At 42.3% G+C, this 17,335-nt stretch overlaps 1 long non-coding RNA gene across 3 annotated transcripts in view; it reads right to left on the bottom strand.

Moving 5' to 3' along the window:
• The window catches only part of LOC116069607, a 71,362-nt gene that overhangs the window by 38,026 nt on the left and 16,001 nt on the right, over positions 1–17,335 (bottom strand). For all 3 annotated transcript variants that reach the window (XR_004110061.1, XR_004110062.1, XR_004110063.1), the window contains exons 3-4: positions 8,891–9,072; positions 5,840–5,929 (exon numbers count right to left, since the gene is read on the bottom strand). This is a non-coding gene — a long non-coding RNA (uncharacterized LOC116069607). The remainder of the gene's footprint in view (positions 1–5,839; positions 5,930–8,890; positions 9,073–17,335) is intronic.

The raw sequence follows: 17,335 nt of genomic DNA, 5'->3' as shown, positions 1-17,335 counted from the left end.
TGCTAATCATGAGGTGATCATCCGAGGGAAAGGTGGTCCCACGTGACAGCCTGACAGCCCTCGGGTGTGCACTAAGTCCGAAGGCTAAAACCACACCTCAGAGTTGTCTTTTCACCTACACACACACACACATAATATGCATAAGTGGATAAGTATAGTTTTAAAATCAATACTAATACTAATAGATACTATCTGGCTGGGCAAGATTGTCCAGCAGCTTAGCACCTAGCCTGTGGACTTGCCTCTGGCTCTCAGGACCCACATAGAGGAGGAAGAGAACTGACACAAGTTGCCCTCTGACCTCCACATGCCGCGCCCTGCTTGTGCCTGCATCTACACTCCCTCATATATGCTCACGCATACACACACTTACAACTTTTAAACAGAGAAATGTCTAACAAGCACAATCTTTTACAAATTCAATTCTCTCTCATTCTAGTCAAAGATTCTTCACTAGCAAAACCAGCTTATTAAACAGGCAGGCTGAAGTGTCCATGCCTAGCATGCGGTTTCAGACGTACCTCCACACTAAGCAACAGCGTGCTTGCTCCCTCAGCTTTGGGATACTAGAAATCAGTTCAGCTGAATGCAAACGAGACTTGACATTCAAAAGGGGTTCCAAACAGAACCAATAGCTACATCCAAAGGCTTACTCAACTAAGGAGACATTCTGATAGAGCACTGAGAAAGGCTGCCTGTAGGCTCATGGGAGGAGAGGGTGTCATGAGGAAGACCAAGGACCAGGAAGGAATTGTTAAAGGTTTGCTTTCATTTCTCAGGACTGCCGTAGCATAAGACCACAAACTGGATGGCTTAAAGTGCCAGGGACTTAGTTAGACACTAGAAGTGGGTCCAGAGGCTAAACCAACCCAAGCCCTTCTAGACTCTTCCAGTTCCAGGCAATTCTTGTTGACCACTGGTGACTGGTGATCACTCACGTCCATCTCTCCCTCTGTCTTTGCATGGCATTCTCCTATGTTATCACTTTTTCTCCATATTCTTAGGAAGACACAGATTTTCAGATTATGAACCACCCCAATTCATCTGTAAAGACCCTACTTCCAACTGAGGTTACATTCGAAAGCATTCGATAAACACAGGGTTGTCTAAGGGACTATAGGCATCCCAGTTATAGGCTCCAAAGGCATGTTCCTTACCCCACAGCTCTGTGCTTAGGGCCATACACATAGTGGCTTCAGGGGTGAACAGAAGAGCTATTACTGCACATACATCTTTACAGTCAGACTTCCCAATATACGAAAGACCGAAGTGTACTACCCAGGGATAGCACATGCCAGAAGCAGAGTCAAGTTCAGAGGTTTCCAAATCTTCATCCAAGGTGTGATTTGTTAAGTGAAATTCTGCTACATAGTCAGACATAGACGTTGTTCTGGTAGACACAGCTCTGCCAGGATAGAGCCTCTTCCTGCATCAGATTACTACTGGAAACCGCTGGACCAACTACTCTTTTTAGCTCAGGGAACAATTGCTAAACACAACACAGAGCAAAATACACACTGGGATCAGAGAGGAGGCAGGGAGTGAGCCAAATGGATGTAGAGAGACTGGAAAGCAAGCAGTTGTCTCTTTAAGCATTCAGATTAGGAAGAGAGAGGGAAATTGTCAGAATGCCAGTCTATGAGCTCCAGTGGTTTCCAGGGGAGAAACAAAAGAATGGGAAGGGAGGGAGGCACTGAGTGGCTCAGCTGGTAAGGTGCTGCCCTCAAGATTAAACCCACTTGAGTTTTGGACCCTGAAGCCACTTGTTAGAAAGAGAGGACTGATTCCTGCAGCTGTCCTCTGAATTCCACATGCATGCCATGGTTGTGTGCACCCATGCACAAACACACACACACACATACACAAAATAAATGTTTCTTAAAAGAAAAGAGGTAATCCATTCTTTCAGGAAACTGAAGCAGTAGCCAGTGTTCTTGTGTCCCTGTTGAAGTTCTCTGGAGTTCCCTGGGTCACAACTGAGGCAACTGTATACACAGAGCAGGCAGATGTACACTGGATGACTCAAGGACCTTCTGTTTCCCAAAGTAGATAAACAAAGACTCGAGTCTCCAGACTCATTAACTCCATACTTTCTATGAGCACTAAGCATATACAATGGGCCAGGCAAAAGCACTCAACACAAATACATCCATAATAGCACATCTTTAGAACTGCCCAAAGAGAAATAAATTAAATGCCATTTAAGAAAAGAAATCACTCACCCCTTAACACGTTGGCATGCTTTTGAGAGAAAGAGAGAAAGAAAGAGTGAGAAAGAGAGAAAGAAAGAGAGAGAAAGAGAGAGAGAGAGAGAGAGAGAGAGAGAGACACAGAGAAACAGAGAAACAGAGACAGAGGCTAAACCATCTGATGAACTTTTGTCTCCACCAAGGTTAGGGATGGGCTTGTCAAGAGGCCAAGGCCTATGACATCAACTGAACTTTTCTATTCAGGTACCTAAGAAAGCACTCTATAATGTATTGACTGGACTAGCTTAGCAGTTTAACCAAGTACATCTCATGCTTTAGAACGAACTGAGCTTGCTGTGGAACATGCGAGTCAGGGACCCTTCTGATACCAGTGTTGCTAAGCAGTGTTGAGCAATTGCCTGAAAAGGCCTGAACCCACCCCTCTGTGCTAATTTTCATGGAAGACTGCCCCTATACAGGCTTCTAATCTCGTTTTTGGCCATTGACCTTTTGGGGAAAGCCTAGTGGATAATGTTCTGTTGCTATTACTGCTGTTGCTGCTGCTGTCCCGGTAGTTGTTGTTATCACTGCTGTTGCTATTGTTGTTGCTGTTGTTGTTGTTATTTGGAGACAGGGTCCAACTATGTTTATTGCCCGAGCTGGCCTGGAACTCTCTATGTAGCAGACTGGTCTCAAATTTGTCATCCTCCTGCCTGAGCCTCCTGAGCACTTGGATTGCAGGTCTGCATGCCACCTTACCCAGCATTTGTGAATCATATTCTAAAATATGTTTTTAAATACACTGAATTATCTGAACACTAATAATACTGAACTGTAGCTAGCAAAATAGTTTTAAAAGCTAAGTTGTGACAAGGCAATGTAAGACTTCTTGATTGACACATGAGATGATAAACTGGAACCCTCAACTACCATCATAGCAAAGGAGTAATGAATGTAGGTGGCATTTGGGGATATCTGCCAGCAACAGGAAGATCATTTGAAAATATCTACAGTGACTAAGACATGTCTATGTAGAAGCTGAAAAGCTAATCTCACGGGTGTGGGGGTAGAACGGTGAGCTCCACAACCCAGGAAGGTTGGCTAAGGGTGACAGACACCCAGTGGGTGATGAGCACAGAATGCGGCACAGTTGGATGGCTATGGTCGCAACAACTAACTCAAAAGAGATAGCCGATAACCAAGAGAGGGTTTTTAATATTCCTACGTAGAAATAATTAGGAAGCTGATAAATATGCTAATAGCCTGATCTGATCACTCCTTTGATCTAACACATGAAACGTCCAAATGCCTTTACTGCTTCCTGTACGTTCTAGCAATGATTACCAGTCCACTAGAACTAAAACATGTATTTTACTTGAGTCTGTATGTGTGAACATATTTGCATATGTGCAAACACGTATGTTCATGCTAGTGTATACGCGGGAGGGGGTGGCCCGATGTTGCTGTCAGGAGTCTCCCTCCACTGCCCTGCACCTTATTCAGTAGCCTGAGGTCTCTCAGTTAGGTCCAGAACTAACCTAGTCCAGCTAACTTTTCCAGGGATCTTGTCTACACCCTCAGAGTGCTGGCATAGCAAGGAGGTTGCCCCTTCCCCCTGGCATTTACACAGGTTGTAGGGATCCAAACTCTGGTCCTCACACCAGCACAGCCAAAGCTTCCTACTGGGCTATCTTATCTCCTCAGCTGTGTGTGTGTGTGTGTGTGTGTGTGTGTGTGTGTGTGTGTGTGTGTGTGTGTAATTAATCCCTAACCAAAATTCTGCTCCCCAAATTCTGACCACCTCCATGAAGATCACTTTGATTTCAAAATAAATTCTTATTTTTTTTTTTTCACTAGGACAAGGGCCAACTGGCCTGCATGGAGCAATCACTTTGGACATGCCCATTCCTGTAGTTCCTCCCATGGCACTGATAAAGGTTCTTATTGCTGAAGTCCTAGTGAAGACCATGAAAATACCCAAGAGCCCCTCAGGATAATGAATAAGAACGAACGGGGCCTGAGAAAGGCTCAGTTGGTGAAGTGTGTGCCACACAAACATGAGGGGCTGAGAAGCCGGAAATCCAACATTGTAACTCTCTGCTTGAGTCAGAGACTAGACAGAAATCACTGTTGTTCACCCGGCTCTTTTCTCAGCAGGTAAGAAAGCTCCTAGTGATTCATATGTTGCTTTTGTGTTCCACTCCTTTGCTACAAGTGTTTATCAAATCTACACAGCTTCTGGTGGAATCTTCCAGGTGTATCAGCTGGGCGACAGTACCCTCTGCAGACAGGGATGCTCGGCTTTCCCGCTTGCCGGCTTGGGCTGCTCATATGCAGCTTTTATTTTGTTGAGGTATTTCCCTTCCATTCCCAGTGACTCCAGGGCTTTTATCATGAACGGATATTGAATTTTATCAAAGGGGGGTTCTTTTTCCCCCTCAGACACGTGGTTTTTGTTCTTAATTCCATTTGTTTGCTATGTTATGCTTATTGATTTGCATGTATTGAATTACCCTTTCACTGCTGGCATGAAAACTAATTACCACACTGTGAGAGCTTCTCAATGTGTTGTTGAACTCAGTTTAGGAAGTTTTTTGGTGTTACTTTTGTTTTTGTTTTAATCTGTGTTTGCCAAGGAAATTAGTTTAAATTGTTTTGTTTGTGACTATGTCTTTCTCTAGGCTGGTATCAGGAAATATTGGCTTTATAGGAGGTTTATTTTATGGAATAGTTTGAAAACCATTGGTTATAACTCTCTTCAAAGGACTAATAGAATTGAGCAATCTGTAGCTCAATTCTGTTAGTAGCTAACTTTGCTAGAGGATCTATCACTTGCTGTGAGCTCATTGCTCAATGCAGCTTTCAGCTTTCTTGCCCTCTCACTCACATTTTGGTAGACCAAATGGTATACAAATGCTTCCTTCCATGTCTTAATTTTCAGGTGTACTGCCAGCTGGGTGTGGCTCATGCTAGAGGGAGAGGCCAGCCTGATCTACAAACTGAGTTCCAGGACAGCCAAGGCTGTTACACAGAAAAATTCTGTCTCAAAAAAAAAAAAAAAAAAAAAAAAAAAAAACAAAATGAATTTTACTGGAGTTAAATATCTCAGAATGTTTTCGGGATTTTATTTGTTCCTATTGAAGGGTCCCCTTTTTTCACCTCTAACTCTATTAATACGGGTTTTCTTCTCAGATATCAAATTAAAAGTGGGGATATGAAAGTAAAGGAGGGATTGTTGGGGATACAGAGAGGAAAGAGTGTAGGAGTCCCCAGAAAGAATAGTGGAGAGGTAGATCCCTCATGCCTATGTGGCAACGGCACCATACGATCCATCACTTTGTACAGTTAATATGCACTAAGGAAAGAGTTTATTGGACTTACCTGTTTAAAAAAAATAGTAAAAAAAAAAAAAAAGTCAAATAAAACCAAAAGTTCTAGTCTCGGACAGGCAGAGAAAAAGAATTCTTTCCTTCTTGTCCTTTCTGTTTGCTTCCAGCCTTGACCAGATTAAGCAGTGCCCACCCACATCAGGAGAGACTCTGACATACTCAGCCCACAGGCTCATCCTTATAGACACACCAGAAACAATATTTACATAAACATTTGTGCATTCCAAAGTTCAGGCCAGTTAATACATAGCATCACCTCACCGTTTCTTCACAAGATCAGCCTAGCTTCCCCTGTTCTTCACTCACAGGGTCTGCTTCATCTTGTTCTTCATTCACAGGGTCTGCTTCATCCTGTTCCGAAACACACCAGAAGGCCTTCATTACTCTGAACTTCTCTTGAAATTGGTACATTATACAAATGACTTAACAATTAATGTCTCTGATTGGACCTTGCCTGTGATTTACGTTAGAGGAATGAGTTTATCGAAAATAAGTAGCAGAGCAAAATTTATCATTTTAATCATTTTAAAAACATCTAATTCAGTGGGCTTAAATACCTCATGATGTTCTCAAACATCTAGTTTGAAATGTGCAGTGGCATAGTGATTCCCATTACCCTATAACGTATCTCATACCCATTAAGTAGACATTCCTTATTAGCATCTGCTAGACTCTGGACGCCATTCATCTCCTGTCTACCAATCAACTATTCTAGTTATTTCAGACAACTGGAACCACAAAGCAATATGTTGTTTGACTATGTAAAGTTTTAACATCCATAGCTAGGAAAGGTAAGACAGAGGAAACACAACTGCTTTTATTATATAAATAATTGGGGGTGTTATTAAAATCTCATTAATTTTCTGCTTTAGTATTTTACCAAGACTTAGATAACACATCTGCTCCAGAAATTCTACTCTGTGTTGTTAACTCTTTCTATGAAGTTCCAAATGGGCTGATCCTAGCTGGGCTTCAGATCAGGACTGAGAATGTAAGGACATCAGGAAGCCATTCTCTCCACTCAGGGAGGGCCTCTTCCCAGAAAGTGACCTGGCAAGACCATGTTGGTCTTAAGGTCACACATGATGTTTATCGCCAGACACTTAATAACAATAAAAGCAAACCATCTTTGGCAGCAGTATAAATTTTTCATGGGTATTATTTTAAAAGAGACAGATTCATTAAAAAGAAAACGAAAAGGTCACATCAATTCCAGAAATCCTTTCCAGAGAAAAAGGACTGCGCCACCTCACATGAGTCATGTTTGCGGCCATGCTCAAGGCCCGAGGAGCACAGCTACTGGGATTTCTTTCTCAGTTCCCAGGTTTGTTCTGATAGCAGTTGCTGCGCAGTAGATACACTGGATGGATGCACAGCTTTGTGGAGATGCACTTTATGGATGGGCCCCCAAGACTTCACATCTTCTGCAGTTGGATGGAGGAGGAGGAGAAGGAGGAGGAGCTAGGCATGGCGGATCTGAGGGTCTGAAAATGGCTCAGAAGCGTAGAGTCCCAAGGACTAGTGTGAGCACTCCAGCCCTCATGGGCTGTTCAGGGACTTCAGCCTGTGTCCCACATCTCACCTGCTGTGCAAACCCAGGATTATTTGCTCTGAGGAAGATCATTAAGCAAAGACCTTGGTAGCTTGTTTTCTTTTAGCTTCTCTCTTAATACTAATCTCTGTCTTTTTAAGCTAACAGCCAGACACAGATTCACTGCAGATCATCGTAACTTCCCTCTGACTGCTGCGACTCATATCTTGCTATCTTCAAGTCTAGATTCTTCCTCAAAGTTCACGTTGTTTTCCTGGTTCTGCTTCACAATATGGACCACAAAATCCTTCTGCTTTTACTCCGCAATGACTGGCTTAGATTTCATTGTATACAAAGACACTGCAATGACTCGCTAACCATGCAAAGACACTGCAGTGACTCACTAACTAAATCTACGTGAGGGTGAAGGAGCTTTGCAGGCTTGATCTTAGCATGGAAGACTTTGAATTGTTCTTCTCCCCTCAGAAGTTTCTGGACTCGATAACTGAATGCAGCAGACGCCAGGTGAAAACCTCACAATGGCTTCTTTTTAAGTAATTGCAGCTATCTGTTTATGAGAACCCTCATTTCATGCCATAAATATTTACATTTTAAAGATGTGACTAACCACCATGCCACTTCATTTGAACAAGTCTACCTGAATTTGTCTACACATATGAATGGTGTCCAATATAAGCAGTGAACAAACTGCTATGGATTTTTAGAACAGCTCTAGACTCCAGTTAAGAGATAAAACCACTTAGCCTAAATATAAGATGATACAATCAGACCCAGCTTCTCTTTTTCTTTCTTTCTTTCTTTCTTTCTTTCTTTCTTTTTTGTTTTATTTCTCTTTCTTTGTGTGGATATGTGTGTGTGTGTGTAAATATATACAGGGGCATTTATGAAAGAGGGGAGAGAAAGGGGACGTGGGGGAGGAGGAGAGGTGGTCGTGGGGAGGGGCAGACAGAGACAGAGGTAGAGGCACAGTCTATTGTCCAGGTTGGCTTGAAGCTCGTTGTACCTCAGCCTTCCAAGTGCTAGGACTGTGGGCACATGGTTAACAGGGTTCCTTAGCAAATACTAAAACTAACTCCAAAAGAAGACCATAAAAGGCATTGGTGGCACACGCCTTTAATCCCAGCACTTGGGAGGCAGAAGCAGGTGGATTTCTGAGTTTGAGGCCAGTCTGGTCTAGAGGGAGTTCCAAGACAGCCAGGGATACACAGAGAAACCCTGTCTTGAAAAAAAAAAAAAAAAGATCTGGAACAGCAGCAGACCTGTTGAAACAAGTGCCTAACCTTCCAAAACAACTTCTAGAAAAAACGTCATTAATTTGAATATATGGGTTTTTATTTCCTAAGAAAAATGGGCTATTTTTAACCTTGCTTGAGTTTCACACACTATATCATTGGCACTTGACTAAAGGGAGTTGGCTCTTTTTCAGCTTAATGTAGAATCCAATTTTATGTAGTAACTCCATTTTTGGACTGAACAGAAATAGAAAACCTTCAACTGTATCCTTAAAACATGCATGGGTGTACAATATCAAAACCAAGTCATATTCTATGCACAACTAACAAATATAAACATAGGGTTTATATAAATTCTTAAATAATGATAAATTAATCACAAATTAAACACAAATATACATATGCACATGGACAAAATATTAACATATAAACTCTACCCAACAGAATTCCCAAGTGTGCGATCCGAGGCTTGTTTTCAGTACTATGTATGTTAAGCACATGTGTGACTAGGTTAGAAGAGAACCGTACTGAGGCTGGAGGTGCAACCCGGGAAATGATGTTGGGATGCTCTAGGCTTCCCTCCAGCTCCCAGGTCCTTGAGATCACTTCGACTCACAGAGCAGACTGTAGAAAGCTTGATTATAAGGTGATGGGCAGCAGGCTCAGGAGTGTGCAGTGGCCAGAGACCGTTGTGCTGTTTTCAAAGGACTCTGAAACAAAGGCCAGAGAGATGGTTCAGAGCTTAGAGGCAGTTGCTCTTACAGAGGACCAGGATTTGATTCTCAGAACCCACATGGCAGCTCAGAACCTGAACGCACATCAGCTCCAAACCTGACATTTCTTCTGACCTCCCCGGGAACTGGGCATGCGTGTGGTGCACTTACATGCATTCGGGCAAAACACATCACACATATAAAATATACATCTTAATTTTTTTTTTTAATTAAACACAGACCATGAGAATTAAGTTCCCAAGGGTGAGGGCAATGGTATGTCATTGTTCTTTTCTGGAAAGCTTCCTGCTGACAGAAATCTTACAAACTGGCTGGCAGTTCAGAATGTCATTCTCCCCAAAGGACAGAGGTGCGAGTCAAACTCCATCCTTCTGACCATAACCAAAGGCTTGCAGTTTTTGTCCCTGGCTTTGCAAGCTGCTGAATGTGAGGGATGGATCAATCTTGGTTCTCAGAATGAATGACTAGTTACGGAACAGCATGTGTTCGACCGTAGCTCCACACCACCCATACACGAAGGAAAGCACACACTGGGACGCAAGCTACTACTGTACAAGTGACTACACACAAGTCTCATGTTGATACTTAAAAAAGTATGGAGAGAAATAAAATTGTGTCTGGTTTCTTGTTTTTCTACCAATAAGGGAAAGGCAGAAGAGCAAACCACACACTGGACATTATGACTTGCTAAGGGCAGAATCTCTTACAAATTCCAGGGTCTCCACAGCTCTGGGCTAAGTGTTTCCATGCCCCTTTACAGATGAGGAAACCGAGGTTGGGGACTAGAACAAAAAACAGTGGCAGCCTGTGGCAAGCGAGAGAAAACCATCCACGACGAGCTGATCACACTGGAGGGAAAAGTCAAGGCCACGCCCACGTGTTTAGGAATGGAGCCTCCTCTGGAGGACTCCTTGGTTCCCCAAGAAGCAGAGACTTCTAACTGCTTCTTTGTTAATCTCAATAATGCTCTTGTCATTCTTTTCCAAAAATGAAATAAGACAATTGCTTCCTCACCCAGGAAATAAAATGTTCTATGAATTTTTAATCTCGTTATTTATACAGCAAGGTTTTTGGACACCAGTTAAGTTGTTTGATGGGACATTTAAAAATAAATCAAGCTAAATAAAAACTGCTAAAGCGGGCTGGTGAGATGGCTCAGCGGGTAAGAGCACCGTTTGCTCTTCTGAAGGTCGTGAGTTCAAATCCCAGCAACCACATGGTGGCTCACAACCACCCATAATGAAATCGGATGCCCTCTTCTGGTGTGTCTGAAGACAGATACAGTGTACTCATTTATAATAATAAATAAATCTTTAAAAAAAAAAACTGCTAAAGCACATAGAACAAAGAAAAAAATCATGATTAGTGATTAGAGAACCTACACCAGGAGACTTAAATATTTAAGGGCCAAAGGGTTACAGATGTAAATGTAAAGAAAGAATAAGGAAGGCGGCCCTCATGTTGGGGGTGGGGGTTCCATGGCAATAGTCTACGTTTGATCTTAGAGAAGGTTTTACTCTGTGGCCTTTGTTTCTAAGCCTGCCTGCCTGCCTGCCTTCCTTCCTTCCTTCTGTCTTTCTTTCTTTCCTTCCTTCCTTCCTTCCTTCCTTCCTTTCCTTCCTTCCTTTCTTTCTCTTTTGTTAGTGGCTCTCGTGTATCAGCTCTACTTCCTGATTCCTCTCATTCTGCCTAATAACATTTGCCTACTTGTGACTTAATTTTTATCTCACAACCTAGCAACTGGCAGTTTGAAAGGAAATAAACTATTCAGATTAAAAATAATGTTCTTTATTTCCCCATCATCTTAAAGGGAGAAAAAAAATCTCAATGTAAATATAAGTGCCACGATTTACTAATATTTCATGATTTGGGCTTGTCTTTGTTGAGTATTGTCGTAGCCTAAACAAGCACTATGCACATCCTCATGTACATGAGAAATGTGGGTTTGTGGACCTTAGAGGAGCCCCCCACATTCACTTGCATAGGCGCTGCCTCTGCCGGTACAGTTTTCACTGGAACGCTTGTTCTTATAGCACGAGGATATACAGAAACTTGCAGCCACTGCTGGTCTTGAGGCATCCGCACATGAAGCAGAAAACATAATTCTACTACTTCAAAGAGTTCACCACAGGGTGCCAAGAAGGAAGGGCTGGGTCCCTCCAACCACATACTGCCCTCTGGCACTCAGACTCAAGTCCTCAGGGACAGACTAAAAGAAACTCTGGCTTTTCCAGTTCTAGGTAACATTTCCCACAACCCATGGTTCATAAATATTGACATTTTGGAAGAAAGAGAAGGAAGGAAAATGCTTGAGAGAAAAAAAAAATTGAAGTGTTTATGTTTTGTTTTGTTTTGTTTTTAAATAAATATCCCCTATCTTGGAACTTTTAAAAATAGTACTATCCATCAACAACTAGATAATATAGGAAACTAACTTTCAACGGGATTTTCTAATCTTTTTCTTTGCCTAGCAGGAAAATCCACCCAGCAAAGCTGAGTTTAAGGCCCTTTTCTCTAAGAAATGCTGCAGAGATGCCCTTGGAGTTTTCTTTTCCCCCCCTTGAAAAACCGATCTCTAAATCAAAGTAAATTTGGGACTGTTTTCAGCAAAATGTTTTCGGTTTTCCTGTGAAATATTTCCTCCCACCAGTCTTCAAAAGCAGAAAAAGCACGGCCACCCAGACCCTCTCGAACGCCTCGGAGCCCAGCCTGATCCCGCTGCAGTAGAACTACAGCGCAGCCTGGTGGTCACTTCTGTTTCCTGCCGCGGTTCGGGGGGACGAATGAGAATAAAAGGAAAAAAGCAACCAGGGAAGAATCCGTAGTGCTTGCCTGCTCATAATCAGCACACATGGAATTTTTAAGGTGTTTAACAGCAATGGTCCTGTTAATACTTCTGTGAGGTTGCTGGTGCATCGTTACATAACAGAATCCTGAGCCTTCCTAGTCTTTCTTAATACTCTTCTATTTTCTTTTCTAGACCGAGAACAGGGTATAATAATACCCTGTGTTAATAATACACTGTAGCACAGGCTGACCTGGAACTGGCTATGTAGACAAGGACTCATAAAAGATCGCCCTGCCTCGCCTCTGCCTCCTGGGTGCTGGGATTAAGAATACAATGTCAATATGCCTGGCAAAGGCTCCCCTTTTTCCGACTTTAGTGGTTATTTTTCAACTTTCTTTTTTTTCTTTCTTTCTTTCTTTTTGGTTTTTTTGAGACAGGGTTTCTCTGTGTAGCCCTGGCTGTCCTGGAACTCACTCTGTAGACCAGGCTGGCCTCCAACTCAAAAATCTGCCTGCCTCTGCCTCCCAAGTGCTGGGATTAAAGACGAGCTCCACCACAGCCCGGTTCTTTTTTTTTTTTAAGTTGTCTTTTGACAACTTAAGTCTCTGACAATCTGAAGACTTTGTTGTAGTCTTCAAATTCGAGATACTTTGATTCTTCTTTTTCTACAAAGCAGGTACTTTCTTGCTTCTGTTGGCTTTTGAGACAAGGTCTTGCCCTACAGCCCTGGTGTTGCTTGGAACTCAGGCCTCTCCCTGTGACTCCCCAGGGCTGGCTTACGGTTATCAACCCCAGCACTTGGAATGCTGGCGGATTTGGTTTTGGTTTTTTTGCAGTGATGGAGACAAAATTCCAAAGTGTGGACATGGGAAGCAAGCATCTTAACACGGAATAGCACACCCAACCCTTGGTTTTGTTTGCTGTTTGTTGGCATAGGGTCTCTGCATCTAAGCTTAAAGACTTTGAAACCTAGAATTCAAAATCTTTGTGCCTCTGCATCTTGAGAGCAGGCATTCACCGTCTCCTGCAGAAATTAATGGTTTTAAAAGTTAAGTTCCTTCACATTTATTTATTTGCCACTGAAATCTGAAACACATCAGTATGTCCTCTTGCTGCAGTTTAAGTATTTGAATATGAGGAAATCTAATTATCTGCTCCTATTGTGGGGTATCCACCAGAGAAGACTGCTCTGCCATGGGTCTGAGCCAATAGGAAGTCTTTATTAGCTTTGTAGGGACTATGCTGGGTGTTCGGGATCCTAGTGGTCCTGATGACCCTTTCTCAGGTTGAGCATTTAAGAATAGAAGCCACGGGAGGTGGTGGCGCACGCCTTTCATCCCAGCACTTGGGAGGCAGAGGCAGACAGATTTCTGAGTTCGAGGCCAGCCTGGTCTACAGAGTGAGTTCCAAGACAGCCAGGGCTACACAGAGAAACCCTGTCTCAAAACAAAACCAAAAAAAAAAAAAAGAAGAAGAAGAAGAAGAAGAATAGAAGCCACATTCAGTTAACATAAACAGTTAGCCAGAAGTGGAACTAAAGCCAAAAAGGCAAGGTTAGTACATTTAGGGATTTCCTGGGATTATGGATGTCAGTGGATTAGGTCTTTAGTTCCAGGAGGTGGTGCTGTTTCCATGCTGAATTCCAAAGCCTAAATGGTGCTTCCATCATGGAGTCAGTTGTGCTAAGGTCCGCAGGTCTGTTAGATTTATATTATTTATAGGTATGTTTGTATATCATATGTAATCTTCATGTATTTATATGTATATATTAAGCAATAATGTAAATATATTTAATATAATATAGATATAGCATATGCATATATAAACATATAACATCTAATATATACATTATAAATATATAAATAAATAAGTCATAGTTATTAATTTTATATAACACAATATACATATTATATGAAATATATTTAATGTAAATATGCAATAAAATATGAAATATTATGTGCAAAGCTATAAACACATTTTATGAATATATAATATAGATTCTAAAATTTTATATATATAATTCATAAGTATATATACATATACACGCACACACACACACACACACACACACACATATATATATATATATACATATAAAATCTTTTTTGAAATGTCTCAAGTAGCCAAGAGTGACCTTGCACTTCTGGTCCCCCTGCCTCAATTTTCAAGTGTTGGTATTGTGATCATTGACTGCCATGCCTGATTTTTCTAGGGCCAGGTAATTGAACCAAAGGTCCCTGAATGCTAGCTAGGCAAGCACTCTATGCACAAAGCTACAATCCCATCACAGGGCTCTTTTTTTTTTTTTTTTTTTTTTTTTTTTTTTTTTTTTTTTTTTTTTTTTTTTGGTTTTTTTGGTTTTTTGAGACAGGGTTTCTCCTGGCTATAGAACTCACTCTGTAGACCAGGCTGGCCTCAAACTCAGAAATCCGCCTGCCTCTGCCTCCCAAGTGCTGGGATTAAAGGCATGCGCCACCACTGCCAGGCTCACAGGGCTCATTTTTGATAATGAACTCCCTTAAGCCTAAAGTCTATGTTCTCTTTCAAACTGAGAAAAATCTGTTCAGAGGTATCTCCTGTCCCCAGTATCCAAGAGACAGGAAGATGATGAGATCAAGGCCAACTTGTGCTAAATAGTAAGTTCAAGACCAGACTGGACGGTTTCCTTTCTACACAGGCAGCAGGGTCAGGGCTCCTCCCTTTCTGCAGGAGTAGCCATCTCCTACTTCCTGTGAGATCTTTATTCTTCTGTCCTGCAGTTGTGGTGGACCTGGTAAGAAGAGAAGGAGATTCCGTACAGGGCTTAAGAGTTAAGTACTAGGTCCTTATTTAGTGTTTCTGAGCTAATAGTGGTGAGAGGCTGCTGAAACTTCCTAGAAATTTTTTTCATCAGGTATTTGCAAAATCTCCAGATCAAGGTTTGCTACCCACTGATTTGCCACAGATCTATCAAAAGTCTAGTCACAGCATCTCTGTGGTCTTCCTGAATTATTGGATCCAGCAAAAGATAACGCTGGGCTCTCAAACTCGGGAAGTATAGATATTTTCTCCTCAAGAAAGACAAACTCTGCGTGTTTTCCTTTCAGCACCACTAACACAAGGGGTCTGAAGGGTAAGTTGGCAGTTCCTCGTCATTCTAACCTTTTCTGTGTTCACAGAAGCCGTGCGAGAGAGTAGAGGCTTGCTAACACTGTAGCTCCCACGTAGTTTCACAGAACACAAAGACACAAACAGCCTTTAAGCACCTTGCATTCTTGCAGGAAGGTGAAAGGAAGCCGTTATCACAGCTTAAGGATGCTATTGATAATGGAAACTATTTCCTGAGAGGTTCACTTCATGTCAGCAGCCAACCCTGGTATGCTTGCTACCTAAAATTCAAAAGTAACTTCTTGATTTCATTTACATCCCTTTGTTCCCACTTCCTTGTACTTTGCCTTTAAAAGCCCCTTGCTCTTGGGGGCTGGAGTCACCAACAACCCCAGTTGCATGGGAATCTATACTCTGCTACCATGGCACCCTTACGTACTGCATGCGTAGACCAACACAGATGCACACACAACATAAAACCACACTTGCTCCTCAACCAAGGAGTCAGACAGACTTTGGGCAACTGTTTTCTTTCTCTCCCGGCTTTGCCACCAGTGTTGCCTCCTCTGGTCCCTCAGCACGTGAGCTCTTATTTTTATCAATTGTCCTCTTTGGTAATGAGCCAGGCTGGTGTCTGGGCACACCTTGTTTTGCAGCCACTCCTTTATCTAGCCATTCCAACCACATCATAGATAAAAGATCAGCATCTCCACTTAACAGATTTGAAAACTCAATCTCCAAGATGAATAACACTGTTCAAACTCCCTTAGCTACTGCAAGGCAGAAGGCTTCCTGCTCTGAAGCTCTGAAATTCTGGTGCATGGCAGGTCCTCGATAGAAATGTGTTGACTCAAAGAGCAAATGTGTCTACGGCAAGATTATTTTAAGTAAACGTGGACCGGGGAGTTGGTGACACACACCTACGAGGCAGAGGCAAGCAGATCTGAGTTCGAGGCCAGCTTGATCTAAGGAGTGAGTTCTAGGACAGCCAAGACTACACAGAGAAACCCTGTCTCAGAATAGATGGGGGTGCGGCGGGGGAAGGGAGAGGGAGAGAGACTGTAACACAAAATTAGGGTAAAGCTGGAGTAGATTCCAAGTCTTTCCCTCTTTATCCAGTCATAAGCAAGCCTTTACCAGGAACGCCTCTCACTTCTGCAAGCAACTGTGCCCTCCTTAACTTTCAAAGTCCAATCTTTTCTAGAAAAGAACAAAGACTAAACAGGCCGAACTCCCCTAGCCCTGGCTTGAGCTGTTTTATTCAAATACTCTAGCAAGGAATCTTAGCCAGTCTTGAGCTACAGACCTACTTGGAAATCTTTGAAGACTTCTCAATCTTTAAGATACATTTAAAAAGACACCCAGCTGCTTTCAAATAAGCATCTCCAAAGTTTTGTTTACTCGGTTGGTTTGGTTTTAGACAGGGTATCACTGTGTAGCCTGGCTAGCCTGAAACTCTAAATAGCCCAGGCTGGCCTAAGCTCACAAAAGATCAACCTACTTCTCCCTGTACCTCTGAAGTCCTGGATTAAGGGTGAGCCACCATGGCTGGCCTCAAAAGAACAGTAAGTATGAATGGCATTCACATGTAATAAAGATGTCGGTGATTTTTCATTAGTGGGGTGAATGTCAGTGTGATACGTCACCTACATTTATACTTTTTTTGTAGATGGGATGGTAACATGGCTCACTGGGTAAAGGCACTTGCAGCCAAGCCAAAGACATGATGACTTCAACTCCTGGGACCCACGTGGTGGAAAGAGAGATCTAACCCTACAAGTTTTCCTCTGCTCTCCACGCAAAAACTGCAGAACAAGTGCACCCTCACACACAAGTAAAAATAAATAACATATTTCAGTTGAAATATTTATTTATTTACTTATTGTGTGTGTGTGTGTGTACACTGTAGCTGTCTTCAGACATACCAGATCCCATTACAGATGTTTGTGAGCCACCATGTGGTTGCTGGAAATTGAACTCAGGACCTCTGGAAGAGTAGTTGGTGCTCTTAACCACTGAGCCATCTCTCCAGCCCCATATTTCAGTTTAAAATTAATGACAAATAAAGATTTGGTTTTGTTTATGTGCTGCTTTATTCCCACTGAGACCCACTCTTAAAGGAATCAGTCACTGTCAAACCTTTTCTGAAACCAACTTATGTCAAAATGTCTTAAATTTTGTCCAAAAATGACAATTCAGTATTTCTCTTTATTAACAGAGTCTGATGTGCAAGAGGCCAGGTTCCAAAAAAAAATTACAAGCATTGCAGCCTCTAGTGAAGATAGAACCAGCCTCCAGGCCGTGGTGGCACATGCCTTTAATCCCAGCACTTGGGAGGCAGAGGCAGGCGGATTTCTGAGTTTA

The sequence above is a fragment of the Mastomys coucha genome, unplaced genomic scaffold (genome assembly GCF_008632895.1).
Source record: "Mastomys coucha isolate ucsf_1 unplaced genomic scaffold, UCSF_Mcou_1 pScaffold22, whole genome shotgun sequence".
Classification (NCBI taxonomy): Eukaryota; Metazoa; Chordata; class Mammalia; order Rodentia; family Muridae; genus Mastomys; species Mastomys coucha.
This window is presented reverse-complemented; position numbering and strand designations above follow the sequence as displayed.